This window comes from Mirounga angustirostris, unplaced genomic scaffold, assembly GCF_029215605.1.
Source record: "Mirounga angustirostris isolate CCGP_5_RB_7025 unplaced genomic scaffold, mMirAng1.0.hap1 SCAF_13, whole genome shotgun sequence".
Lineage (NCBI taxonomy): Eukaryota > Metazoa > Chordata > Mammalia > Carnivora > Phocidae > Mirounga > Mirounga angustirostris.
Genome location: NW_026991721.1, coordinates 64,995,167 through 65,009,911, shown reverse-complemented (window position 1 = coordinate 65,009,911; position 14,745 = coordinate 64,995,167). Strand labels below are relative to the sequence as shown.

General features: G+C 44.9%; 1 protein-coding gene across 8 annotated transcripts in view; it reads right to left on the bottom strand.

Moving 5' to 3' along the window:
* Positions 1-14,745, bottom strand: part of TEAD1 (TEA domain transcription factor 1) — a 255,110-nt gene that overhangs the window by 217,215 nt on the left and 23,150 nt on the right. The gene's annotated exons all lie outside the window — the stretch shown is intronic.

Below are 14,745 nucleotides of genomic sequence, written 5' to 3'. Positions count from 1 at the left end.
TCATCACCACACCGATCGTGATCTTCAAGACATGTCCGTTTCTCTCTCCTGCTGCACAGGAGCTCCACAAGAGCAGGATCTTACCTGCCTTGTCCTAGGATGGTGCTTGGCCAGACCAGGCGCTTGCTCCTCCCTGAAGGACTGCATGACCAGGATCACTGCGTACCCACAGTGGGCACCGGGCTGCCCTCCGTGAGCTAGCGGCTGTCATCAGGTTTATACTCAGTTCCACTGGGACCACCGCACTCCTCACTTCACCGTGAACTCTCTGAAGAACAAGGAGCCGCGTCCCATTCACCCTTGTGACCCAACCATCTGGCATGTAATGGGCACCCAGCGATGGTTGCCACATTATTTTCATGAAGCATGCATACATAATACCATCCCTTTTTTAAACGAATTATTAATACTTTATTATTTCTCTGCTTATTACTGTTGCATAAGTTTAGGGGGGGGGGAGAGACGTGTTGCAGTGTTGGAAGTTTTAAAATGTATAAAAGCTCCCTTCTGAAAAGGGAGATGAGAAAGGATCCAGTAAGTCAAAGAACTGGAAGACTGCAAAAAGGGGCCCAAGCTGGTTGTAAAATTTAAATATCTCATTTTTCTGGTTTTCCATTTATGAACAAACAATACAGAAATGTATTAGGTAGAAAATTACAGTCTTCACATGATCCTATATCCTAAATATATGATCATTATTAGCATCTGATACAGATTCTTCCCCCAAATTAATGCATATAAAAACATGACGTAAGGTGTACTTCTTTTATACACACACACATATACTGAAAATAGGATCACATGACCTACTGATCTGTAACTCTCACGTAATCCCTCTGCCATCTCTCCATCACAGGACAGAAGTCAACCTCATCACTTTCAATGGCTTCATAATATTCACTATATGCTTTTACTGAAGTTTACTTAGCTATTTCTTTATCAATGAATTTTTTAAAGTCCCAGTTTGTCACTACACCAAACACTACTATGAGGGCCATTCCTGTCCATACATAATACAACTCTTTTTTTGTTTTTGTTTTTGTTTTTAAGATTTTATTTATTTATTTGACAGAGAGACAGCGAGAGAGACCCACCCAGGCGTCCCTCTACTTGTTTATTCTTAATGTATTTGCATTCCTAATCTGCTTAATTTCTCCTTACAGCAAAAATGGCTGGAGGGGGCCATTTATGGCTCTGAGGTAGTCAGGAGCATCTGCTAGAGAGAGAGAGAAGGTGAGAGCTGATAGTGTGGGAAGAGGGAAGCACAGGAGTAGGCACATTTAAAAAGCTTGGTAAACTGGGGTTCTTGAGCCTTGTTGCCCTGCTGCTTTGAGTGGTCAGCATGACACCTAGCACAGTGGGGGCACCTGTGTTCATAATATGGCTGTGATCTTTCCCAGGCATCCTCTGTTTAAGAAGACAGGGAAGAGTTGTAGAAATATTCTTCAAAAAATTATAAAAGGTTTGCTGCTCCAAGTGTTGAACAGTATTCATACTGAAACTGTATTAACAAAGAACAGATCTGGGGCGCCTGGGTGGCTCAGTCGTTAAGCGTCAGCCTTCGGCTCAGGTCATGATCCCAGGGTCCTGGGATCGAGCCCCGCATCGGGCTCCCTGCTCGGCGGGAAGCCCGCTTCTCCCTCTCCCACTCCCCCTGCTTGTGTTCCCTCTCTGGCTGTCTGTGTCAAATAAATAAAATCTTTAAAAAAATAAAAAGAACAGATTTCCCCTAAGGATACTGGCAACATGAAATCTTAGGCTACACCGACTGGTGGCAGTGGGTTTTAGTTTAAAAAACTTCCTTTTGTTCAAATATGTGCCCTTAGTCCTAGCTCTGCTCTCACTGTTCCCAGTGTCCCTTAGAGGACAGGAATGACGAGCAGGCACATACACCTCCACTCCAGCAGCTGCTCAGGCTGGAATCTGTCTGCGGGAGCTGCAGGCTCGCAGGGTTGGCAAGGAGTCCTACCTGTGATCGATTTGCTTTATGGTCAGAGCCCGGAGCTAAGGACCTCCATGTGGAGTAGCTGTCTTCACTTGAGGTATGTGCAGTTCTTTGTGCCACAGTGTAGCCCAGAGTTGACCCGGTAAGGCTTCTGAACCCTGGGCAAGAATAGAACCTTGCCTGTTTTTCTTGAAGACACAGAATCAGTGAGGTGAGTATGGATTAGCGCTGTGGACAGTTCTGTGGGTCAGAGACTGTCCTGCTGAAGGTTTATAACTCCATTGTTCAAAACATCCTTGATTGAGGCAAGGGTGGAGGAAAACTTTATATACTACTGACAGGAGTCTAAATTGTATAAGCTTTTCTGGAAGCCGTTTTGACAATAGGGATTCAAGTGTCAAATTTGCATACTCTATGATGGGCAGTTCTACTTCACAGAAGTTACTTTAAGGAAAGAGTTGTATTGGGGCGCCTGGGTGGTTCAGTCATTAAGCGGCTGCCTTCGGCTCAGGTCATGATCCCAGGGTCCTGGGATCGAGCCCCACATCGGGCTCCCTGCTCAGCGGAGAGCCTGCTTCTCCCTCTCCCTCTGCCCCTACCCCTGCTCGTGCTCTCTCTCTCTCTCAAATAAAATCTTAAAAAAAAGAAAAAAAGAATAAATAAGCAGAGCACAGAGAAAATCACCTATGAATGATGTAGCTAAGCTTGAGAAGGTCGCCTGTGAGTGAGTCCTTAAGTTCTGGTGTACACTATGAAAACTAACTCAAATGTCATCATTACATCTGAATACATGCCTTAAAATGGCTTGCAGATAGCTCCACTATGTCTGTGGGTAGAGGGATTTTGTTTTTGACATAGCTGGCTGGCCACCAAAGCAAAAGCATGAGGAGGAGTGAAAGGGGTGATCCTAGGTCTCAGTCCAGTGTTTTCAAAAGAACAAACACATCAACTGCTTTCCTCCACAAACCGTGAGACAAACATCCAGTCACGCAAGTACGGCAGCATGAGTAAACAAGTCTTCTGCTGGCATTAATGCTTCTGCTAAGGAACAAGGGCCACAGACATCATTTCTTTCCCAGACTTAAACTTTCTGGAAAATCTCCAACTAGCCAATGATCTGGAGACAGCTTCATAAACCAAAACTCTCCTCCTAGACACAGCAACTGAGATCTACAAGCGCAACACCTCACATGGTGTACAGATTCCTGGGGTCAAGGTCAAGAGAGGACCTTGGGCCAGTCACATGCCCTTTCTTAGCTTGGTTTTCCCATCAGTGTAAGATGGGGATGTAGGGGACCGTGGTGGAGAATGCCAGGAGGTCCAACCGTGACCACTTCTCTCCTGACCGGCGTGAGCCAGGCTGACCCTCCAGCTCAAGCCTGGAGTGTTCATGAGGTGCAGGACACCAGGAGTGTCCCATCTGCTCTGGCTACCCCAGAGGACCTGGAGAGTCCTAGAAGCAGCCAGGAAAGGAGCTCAGAGACAAGTTTCCAAGTCAACACGCACCCTGCAGCCCAGAAGCCCCGCTGCCTGCTTGAGAAATAGCTACCATGACGGTTTGAACAGCAGAATCATCCCGTCAGAGGGAACCTTATATATAATGACCCGGATATGCAACAAAACGGATAAAAAGTGAGATTAGAATTTCTTAAGTTGTAGTACTTATTACAAATACAATGAAACTGCTCTCGTGAACATAGGTTTAAATCACAAATGAAGCTCCTAATAGGTTTCTCTTTTATTTTGCCTACGATATACCAAAAATCCTGATTCATAAATAGTTGCAAATGTTGTCTATGTTAACCTTCTACTCGCAGCCTCAGAAATCCATTCAATTAAATTAAAACCCAGAAACCTGAAGGTAAGGCAACAGGAAATTTTTATTTTCAAGTTCGGTAACATTTCTTATCAGAAAATGTTCAATTCAGAGGGAGTTGAAGTACTTTCACGGGCCAATTTAAGCTTTTATTTCTAAAGGAAAACACTGTTAAAATGTATCTCCTACGATGATATAATTCAATGTTCAGTGAGGTCAGCTCTAAAAATCCCTGGATACTCAGTACCAGGCTCTGACAGATATTTACGTAAAACTTCAAAAGAGGCCAATTTGTTTCGCACACTGAGTTCAAACTAAGTTTCGATTTTATCACTGACACTCGACCAGCTTTTGTAAATAAGCATGGTGAGAACACAAGCCCGTACTGCCTAATGGAGCTCATTCAATTTATTTTAAAAGTTTCAGCGAGATACACAAGGGTCAAAAGTGAGATTCTAGGGGCGCCTGGGTGGCTCAGTCATTAAGCATCTGCCTTCAGCTCAGGTCATGATCCCAGCGTCCTGGGATCAAGCCCCGCATCAGGCTCCCTGCTCCGCGGGAAGCCTGCTTCTCCCTCCCCCCACTCTCCCTGCCCTTGTTCCCTCTCTCGCTGTGTCTCTGTCAAATAAATAAATAAAATCTTAAAAAAAAAAAAAAAAGTGAGATTCTATTTGAGAGATTCAGGCAACAGAGTTCGTCAGCCAATGTAAAAAAAATTATCTATCACCTCATTTGATATATTTTAGCCAAAAGTTTCCTTGAGGGGTCCACAAATTGCAGTATGAAAAAGATAACCCCTAAGAATTATTATCACTCTAAATAACTCGTAAAAGATATCCTAGTATAATGTACACATTGTATATTATGCATACAGCACCATTCAAAGGCTATCTACTCAATAAGCAGAATTTATCTATATGACACACAACTTCTGGTAGGAACTGGTATACAACCCAGCATTTCAGCAATCTGTGCTGCCTTGTTCTCAGAGTATAAGGCAAGATTTTCTTCATTTCTGTATGTGTCAAGTGTTTCAAAGAATTGGTCCTTCTCGTCTTTTGCCTGGATAAACACATGCAAATGCAAGCAAAACGCTCACAACTACATCCTCCACTCCTCTTCCATCAAGGCAGATCGCAGGGGCATGTAGAATCCAGCCTTGGGACTTGTGCTAACCAGGGCGAGTGTTCAGGTTCTTTTCCGTGCTGCATCATGCACGATGACACCAACTATTTTCACGGAGGATTGGGAGGCAAGGATTCTGAAGCTACGAGTACATTTTCTGTGTCTGATTGAAACCTGGTGGTAGAATTCTAGGATTCTGAAGAACAGGGGAGAAAACATGGGGTCTGGGAAAGTGTGAGAAGATACAGAAAACCTGCTGGTCTCGAAAACAGAAATGACTACCCAGGAGAAATGTGGATGCCCAGAGAGCTGTCAGCTCAGTTTGTGCCTCAGCCCTCAAGCCAAGCACCAAGTTCAGCTGCAAAAGCAGCACAGAAGTTTAGTCCTTTCCACTTCTCTTTCCTTCCCTGAAGATGGAGGCTCTTTTCATTCATTCATTCATTCAGTCAGTCAGTCAGTCAGTCAGTCACTCCACAGGTACCTGCTGGATATCTACCTGCAAGGCAAATGGCTGGGCATACACATGGTGTATGTTTTTGTTAGCACAAATATTGTATTTCATCTTGGACAGCTCTGCAGTGTCCTCAAAGAGAACTTGAAGATACTGAAAATAAGTGACCACCACCAGAACCAGGACTCACCTGCTCATAAAACAGTTCCAGCGCTTGGCAAATGTTAGCTCTATTTTGACTTGTGCAAGCCTGCTTTGAGCTCCTGTGTACCAGGCGGGATACAAAGTTCCTGTCCTCAAGAGGGCTCAGAGGGAGAGAAGGGGATAAATCCAACACAGAGGTCAGCGTGATCGATGGGGGCCTAAAGAAGAGGAAGGCAGGCTTACTTATATCGCCCTGTAGGAGACAGGAAGCCTTCTGTAAAATGATGTGCATTCTTTTTAGAAACGAGAGCTGGACAAGGGTGAGAGTGGATCGTAGCGGAGACGCCGGTAGGAGAGAGGCAGAGGCAGCAGAGACCGTTGAGCACGGCTGAAACTGAGGAATACTGAGTGGCAGTGGCTGGCCAGGAGCGTGGAAGAGAGGACCAGGACCTTCTCATCCAGCAGAGTGAACACGACGCAGGCCACATGGTTTCAGACACCTCAGTCACCCATAACTTCTCAGAGGGGAAAAGAGTGGCTCCTCTAGCAAATTCCACATGCCAAACTGAGTGGTCACACTGCACTCTCCCTGTGCTTGGCGGGAGGCCCGTCCAGTACACACATGACCTTCCTCTGGTCTCGGTACATGGAGGGGAGCTCCCAAAACAAACCAACCACAAAGCCGACGCAGCCGTAATAGAGGGTAAATATAATATGTGTCTGACTCGGCAGAAGCCAGGTTCCTCTAACATATCTCTTTCCGTGCTCTAAAAGCCATGCAGTGTTTTAAAAAGCACACCCACAAATCAAAACCACAATGAGGTATCACCTCATGCCAGTGAAAATGGCCAACATCAAAAAGACAAGAAATAACAAGTGTTGGCGAGGGTGCAGAGAAAAGGAAGTCCTTATGCTCTGCTAGTGGGAATGCAAACTGGTGCAGCCACTCTGGAAGACAGGATGGGGGTTCTTCAAAAAAGTTAAAAATAGAGCTACCCTAGGGCGCCCGGGTGGCTCAGTTGGTTAAGCGACTGCCTTCGGCTCAGGTCATGATCCTGGAGTCCCGGGATCGAGTCCCGCATCGGGCTCCCTGCTCGGCAGGGAGTCTGCTTCTCCCTCTGACCCTCCTCCCTCTCATGCTCTCTGTCTCTCATTCTCTCTGTCTCAAATAAATAAATAAAATCTTTAAAAAAAATTAAAAAAAAAATAGAGCTATCCTACAATCCAGTAATTCCACTCCTGGGTATTTACCAAAGACAATGAAAACACTAATTCTTAAAGCTATCCGCACCCCTATGTTTACTGCCACATTATTTACAACAGCCAAGATGTGGAAGCAACCTGAATGCCCACTGATGGATGATGGATGGATGCTGTGGTGTATGCATACAATGGAATATTACCCAGCCTTAAAAAAAAGAATGAAATCTTGCCATTTGTGACAACATGGATGGACCTAGAGAATACTATCTAAGTGAAATGAGACAAAGGCAAACACTGTGTGATTTCATTTATATTTCAAATGTAAAAAACAAAACGAACAAGCAGAAAGAAACTCATAAATACAGAGAACAAACTGTCACCAGACACAGCAGGGAGGGAAGGGGGATAGATGAAATAAGTGAAGGGTTAATTAATAAATACCAACTTCCACTTATAAAATAAGTAAATCATGAAAACTACAGCATAGGAAATATAGTCAATAATATTGTAATAATGCTGTGTGATGACAGATGGTGACTATACATATCATGGGAAGCATTTCGTAACATATATGACTGTTGAATTACCATGTTGCACACCTGAAGCTAATATAATATTGTATTTCAACTATACTCCAAAATAAAATGTTTTAAATAATTAAAATGGTCTTCACCAAATAACAAAATAAAATAAAATAAAATAAAAGCACACCCAGGGCCACTCTGCTTCCAGAGATTTGGAGGTTTAGCTAATTTGTTTAGAAGATGGCTATGCAAATTTGCACTACCCCTAAGCCTCGGTTTGAAAATGAGAGGAAGAATCTCCAGCTTTATCTGGGAAGAATTTTTTTTTTTAAGATTTATTTATTTGACAGAAAGAGATATAGTGAGACAGGGAACACAAGCAGGGGGAGTGGGAGAGGGAGAAGCAGGCTTCCCACTAAGCAGGGAGCCCAACATGGGGCTCGATCCCAGGACCCTGGGATCATGACCTAAGCCGAAGGCAGACACCCAACAACTGAGCCACCCAGGCGCCCCTGTATCTGGGAAGAATTTTTTTTAATATTTTATTTATTTATTTGACAGAGAGAGAGAGAGATAGCACAAGCAGGGTAAGTGGCAGGCAGAGGCAGAAGCAGGCTTCCCGCTGAGCGGGGAGCCCGACGTGGGGCTCGATCCCAGGACCCCGGGATCACGACCTGAGCCGAAGGCAGCTGCTTAACTGACTGAGCCACCCAGGCGCCCCTCTGGGAAGAATTTTAACAAAAAGAACACCCAGAGCCCATGCAACAGATAGCTGCTCCTGCAGGTCAACTCACACTAGGCACCACTCACCCAGCTCTCCAAGGGACGCACTAACTGGATTCCAGTGGCCCCACATTCACTCACTCCATGGATATATTCTGAATGCCAGTTGTATGCAAAGCACTGTGGAGAGACAAAGGTGTGCAAGCCACAGTCCACACCCCGAGAGAGCTTATAGTTTAGGAGGAGGGAAGGACAGCTATGAAGAATGGTATAAAGCATGCAGGATGGTAAGGGTGCCATTAAGAAGACACTGATGGCCTGCAGGAAATCAAGATCCTCTTCTGGTAGAGGAGGAAGGGGCTGGGAGAAGACTTCCTGACGGAGGTGGCTGCAGAGAAAACAAGGAGGTTTTGACAGACCAAACAAAAAAGGTGGTACTCTTCTCTGAGCATGCGCAATGCACCACTTACATCTCAGACCACCAGCGGGCGAGGTGACATTATCTCCATGGACTGGGCAGGGAAAGCCTGGCTCAGCCAGCAGGAGTGACTTGCACAATGTCACACACATCCTTGGTGGCACAGCCAAGCACCAAAGTCCTCATTCTCTAAGGGAAGCCTTCCTGGTAGAGGGCACGGCATGGGGATGGCACATGTGGGAAATGACAACATCCCATTTGCAGGGCACCAGGCTGGAAGGACACACTGAGACCACACTGCTGGGCCCTCAAATACCAGGCCAAAGAGGACGTGTCCACTGGCTGGGTGATGAAGCAGACAGGGAGACAGGGAAGAGGAGACTCTTGAGAAATCAGTCTGGGATCAGGTGTAGCAGCTAAAAGCCACAGAAGCCGGTCAGTGTGGTCTGAATCCCAGCTCTGAAAGCGGCTAGCTGCACACTCTGGACAAGGCTCTTCATTTCTCTGTGCCTCCACTTCTTCTTCTATTAAATGAGGGAGGGGTGTGATAATACCACCTACACCTACTTCACAGAATTATTGTGAAAATTAAATGAATTGCAAAGCGCTAAGTATAATGCTGGCCACAAGAAGTATGGCTGGGTAATAATGATGATGCTGTAGCAACTTTATTAACCACAGCAGACACTGACTGGGGCTGGAAGATCATCTCAGAGACAGCTAGAGAAATCCAGGCAAGAAAAGATGGTTGTAGCTTCAGAGGGAATGGAAAGGAAGTTACAGATATGAGAGATGGTTCTCAGAAGGGGAAGAGAGACACTTCATCGAGGCTTGAGCCTGGGAGAAAGGCAGGGCTGGCTGGAGGCGCCACTCAGCTATATGAGCACTTGACAAAGACTCAGGATTCCCTGCTGGACTCTGCCCCTTACATATCCGGGTGCATTTCTCTGAGCCTCAAATCTTCCTTCTCTAAAATGAAGCTTGCAAGCCTCACACTTTCTACATCAGCATTGTTCTGAGGATCAAATAGGACATTAAGGCACAAAGCGCTGTACAGAGCTGTGATGGGGACCAGTCTGGGGAATGAGCAGAAGGAGAGGGAAACTACTTAACCCATCTGTGATGTTCCCAGAGGGTAAGACGGAGGGTCAGTTCCAACACCGGCACCCTGCGCGGCTGCAGGCGGGTACCAGCCCAGGACCACGGACACCTGAGGCCGCCGTGGAACAGAGTAGAACACACAAAGGGTCTGGTTCAAGAGGCAGACCAGGAGGCAGCCTCCCACTGCTGGCAGCAGAATTCACCATTCCAGGGCACACCAGGGATAAAGGAAGTCCAGAGCGTGGCTCTACCTCCTCCAGGTCTCCAGTTATAGAGCCTATGAGCAGATCAGAAGAAGGGTCTGGAGCCAGCCAGAGAGAGATCCTGCAGGCAACCCTGCGACAGGTCACATTTCCTGCATTATACTGTCAGCCACTGGAATTTCATACAGAAATTCATCTTGTTTATGTTGAGTGTCGTCTACATGGTCTAGGAGAGCAAAAAGACAAGCAGCTCACATTCCTTATGTAAGCTGTCTTTATTTTAGCTTTGGCAGTACCAAACTCAGGACCCCCAGCCCCAAGTCTCTTCTCTGGCAGACCCTCCCCCTCCCCATGACATCACTCACCACAGGAGACTGGAATCACCCCCTAACACAGCTCTCTCTCCCACTACCCTGGTTCCTCGATGTTCCTTGAATTAACCTAGAGTTCTCATTCTCTGAATCCTCAGCACCTAACACAGATGCTGGCATACAATAAATTCAAAGTTCACACCATCTTTTGGAACTCAAAAAAGACAGGGAGGACTCCCAGGCACAACCCACTCCAATTATTCAAATTTCCCCTTTAGTCAAAAACAGCTTTCAACATAGCAGCACCTCATTTATTCAAACCTCCCTGTTTGGTCTTTCCACATATCCAATTTCCCAGATCAAAAGCAAGGCCCAATTTAGGTTTGGGATCTTAGTTGTACTTTGTTTGATACAGGTTCTAGAACAGTAAAAGCCCTTGCCACTCCAAAATATAGTTACTAAATTAAAACACTCCAGAATAGTGCCTTCTCCCTTCAACCAACTTTTTCTGCCGGCTTTCAACAGTTTTAGAGTTGATAAATCAGAGGAAGCCTTTATTTAAAGAAAGGGGGAAAAAAAAATCTAAGTAAACTGTTCCCAATGTTCTCTAAGAATGTGGACTCTAAGAACACAATCTGTCCATACAAAGATAAATGCAGTTTTATTAAAGAAAACACAACGGGCTTACACATACTCTTCAAATAGTGTACAGGGTACACATGAAGAAGCAAACACAAATTCAAAGGGGGTGGGACCACAGGGGCCCGGGGCCCCAGTGGGCACTGCTGAGGTTTTGCTCCAAAGCTGAACTGGAAGGCGGGCCTTGCTAGAGACGGGCTCCTTGCTCTGTCCTTCCCAGGGTAACCTCTCCCACGGACCCTCGAACGGAGCTCAAGGAGGTGCCTGCAGAGGCCGGCAATGCGGCCACAGTGACTATTCTCAAAATAATTTTTATTGAAAAAACAATCAACTGAACTACTTATAATCTGCAAGACCAAGTCCCTTGGCACCAAATGTGTTCAAGGCCTCAAATGCTACAGGAGTTTCGATTTATTCCAAATATAGACCTGAAATAACGGACTAAGAAGCAAAAGCAGCAGTATTTTAAGTGACTGACCAACTCCATCCAAATATCCCACCCTTCTTGCCTCAGAATGATGGGAAATAATGAGAGTCAAGAAATACAATTTCTAGAAATTCTCCCTTCCATCACTGAAGGAAGAGTTTTTACGACCAGTGTGACTTTTAAGAATGCTAGCAGAAACTAAAATATACGCAGAACTTCTTTCCACTGCACTCCCCCGAGGAAAACGTCACTTTTTTAGTAATATAAAAATATATTGTAGGTTTATACTTTGGCGCCCCTCACTACTTGAGCATTTTTTCAAGCACCTGGATGTTAACGTTATTAAAATGAAGATTCTGTCCCTGTCCATAAGGACCTCACAAGTCAGGTGTCCGTGCCTAAAATGAAAGGCTCTACTAAATGGTTGATAACTAATTTCTCTAAAGGACTTTTAGAAAAAAGACCCAAAGTTCTGTGCAGTAATCTATTCTTTTCCCTAGTTTAAAAAAGAATTTAACATAAACAGAAAAATCTAAAAGGGAGATGCTGCAACATTCAAAGTGGTAGAATCTGAGTCAGAGCGTTATTCACCAAAAAAATGACCTGCTCGGTGACAAGGCCTATGCTAGACACCGGTGGTCGCCAGTCCCCACTCTCCATAATGAATTCATACCACCTTGTCAGCTTTCATAGATGAAAACACTCGCAGGCCTGTCCTCCTTTCCGTGACAGATAACTAATGCTTCCCCCAAAGACCACACATTCACTTTATATATGACATACAAAATTTCTATAATGGTAGGCTGAATTCCAACTGGGATTCAAGTCCACACAATTCTACACAAAGCTAACCTTCAATTAAAGGGCCAGGAGCTCTGGTTACTGGGATTTCTTTCATTCCAACTCATTTAACAAGTATTTACTGAGCACCAACTGCCAGAAATTTCCTAAACACTGAGCAACTACACTGGCCAAAAACAGACATGGAACCTTCCCTTGTGGGGCTTACAGTCTAGGGGGTAAGTCACATAATCAACAAACTAATTTTATTGAGAGAAATGAATAGGATATAGTGATTCAGATCAACAAGCAGCTGGGCTGAGGAGAAAAGAGAACAGATACCTACTGGGTAGGACAATCGGGTTAGGGAGAGTCTCTCCAAAGATAATCCCACAGAAGATAGAATCTTAAAACTGTCAAAATAGCTGTTACATGGCTGGCATGACAATTACTGGAAAATGTTCTGACTAACCAGTACATATAATTTAGAAAAGACAAAAATATTCAAAAAAAAATAGAATGAGGCTAAACTCATCTATAAACTTAAGAGAACCCCAATAAAAATTGTTTCTGAAAATTTTTTTGAACTAGACAAAGTGTTTCTAAAACTAAATGGATTTAGATAACCAAACTGGTGAGAACAGGCAGGGGGGAAAAAAATCTTAAAATGGAGAGTAATGAAAAATGAGTACCTCTATTAGATATCAAAACCCATTACAGAGCTTTGGTAATCAAGGCTCCAGGTAGATAATAAAACATGTACGAATTCAGTGTATGGATACATGGAGAAAAGATTCAATGAACAGTGTTGGGACAAGCCAAGCATTAGGTATAATAGTCTGGACTCCCGACCTCACTATACACCAAAAAAATTCTAGACACAGTCAACTTTGTCAAGTACATCATGACCTCCTTTTTTTTTAAAGTGGAAGACTCTTTTCCAATAATTTCAAAGCAACATCGTCTGCATGCAAATGAAAAACCTAGAAGCCATAAAGGAAGAGTTGATAAATCTGATTTAAAATCAATTTCTGAATGGAAACATTATATGACAAGGAAACTCAAAAGACATATGACAACCCTAGGAAGTATATGGGCAATTACCCCATCCCACAGTCCCCTGAAGTTTCCCTGAGATATTAGCTGTGCTTCTCAAATGGTACTGTGCTTACCATTCACCTGGAAATCAGCAGGCCTGGGGATGAGGGGGGAGGGGTAGCTCAGATTCTGCTAGTCTAATAAGCTCCCTGGAGATGTTAAGTGGCTAAATTTTATGGAACTTTCCTAGTTAAAGAAACCTGGGGCCAGAATTAAGAGGGACTCAGATACCTTAACAAGAAACACCTGGGAAGGTTTCCGAACACCCCCCGCCCAAGCATCACCATTGGCAGTCTGACTTAGAAGATCCAGTGTCAACAGCAGGAATCAGTATTTAAAAACAAAAATAACAAACAAACAAAACAAAACACACCTTCCCTGCCTGACAAAGACATTCAGCCTGGTTTGCAATCCAGTGGGCAGATCATCTGAGCCCATTCCTGCTTTTTCTGTGCTCTGAACACTGCAGAGAGACCCGAGCTGCTAGCTTCAAACTATTTCTTTCCTGTCCCCAGACCCCACCTGCCCGCCCTCCCCGACCCTCATGTCACGCTTTCGTAGCCCTGTCCTAACACCTCCCCCTCCCCGCTCCAGGATGGAGAGGGCACAGCAAAGGAGGCCTCCTGCACGAATTCAGCAGCATCCAGGGACGGTTTCCGCGCTTGGCCGCCCTTTGCCCACTCACTGGCTGTGTGATCCTGGGCAAGCCTCCTAATTTCTGAGACCCCCATTTCCTCATCTATGAAAGGCAAGCTGTCGTGAGGGCTAAGCGAGTTAGCCTACTGAAAGAACTACATGAACTATAAAGCATCAGATGAATGATATTTTTTATTAGACGTGGGGCCTCTGGGAATGCACTTCCATAAATCCACACTCCTCACATCCACGTCCCGATAATGTTCTACAAAGTTTCCCCTCCCTGTTGCCTCTCAATTTACAGGAGAAAAAAAACTCTCCAGGTTTCTACTTTCTATTTCTACTTTCTAAATATACAGACTAAACTTTACGAACTAAATGAGTAGAACATAACATGTCATATCAAGCCTAAGCTAAAAACGTCTTCAACTTTGTAAAAGATGCCAACAAATACTGCATAGATGTCTGCTATAATGTGCATGACAAGGACTTTCCAAAACAAATTCTATCTTCTTAACAGCTTCTACTATTTTATTTCTAAATGTTAAGTCTCATCGAAATCTTCGTCCCTGCTCATTTACACTGCCTGCCCACCACACACCACCCCCAAAAATCTGGGGAATAGTGGAGGAAGCAGTATTTGGTATCTGACACCATCCCCAAGGGCACACATCTTACTGGTCTCCTCAAGAAGGCATTTGCCACTTAATGCATTTGCTAATCCAATGAGTTTGAAGATTCCCTGGGAGGAAGTTTGAAGCACGTGCACAATATACACATTGGATTTATCATCAGGAAGCATTTGCCGAAGGCCACAGAGAGCATGCTTTCCACGTTGATCAGAGTCGGGAGGGGAGGAAGGGAGGGGTGGTGCCACCAGGCAGGACACTCAGGTCTAATGACACACCTGGTTTGCCTCCTTCCAGGTGCTCAGCAGACCAGATCATCCCAGTGCCCCGGGGTATGGGGGGGGGGCGGAATTCCTCACCAGCCACGTCTGAACGAAGCACCATACAACCTAAAAGCCACAAAGCAAATCAGGCAGCAGAAAAGCCTAGGTAAGGCCTTGAAATCTTCCAGTCGGAGACACACATTAGGCGGCCACCCTAGTTACTACCTAGCTGGCTAACACCCAGGGAACAAAGTAATGCTCCCTGCGATTGAACCCACACTGGAGCACGGGGTCCAGAACAGCAGAAGC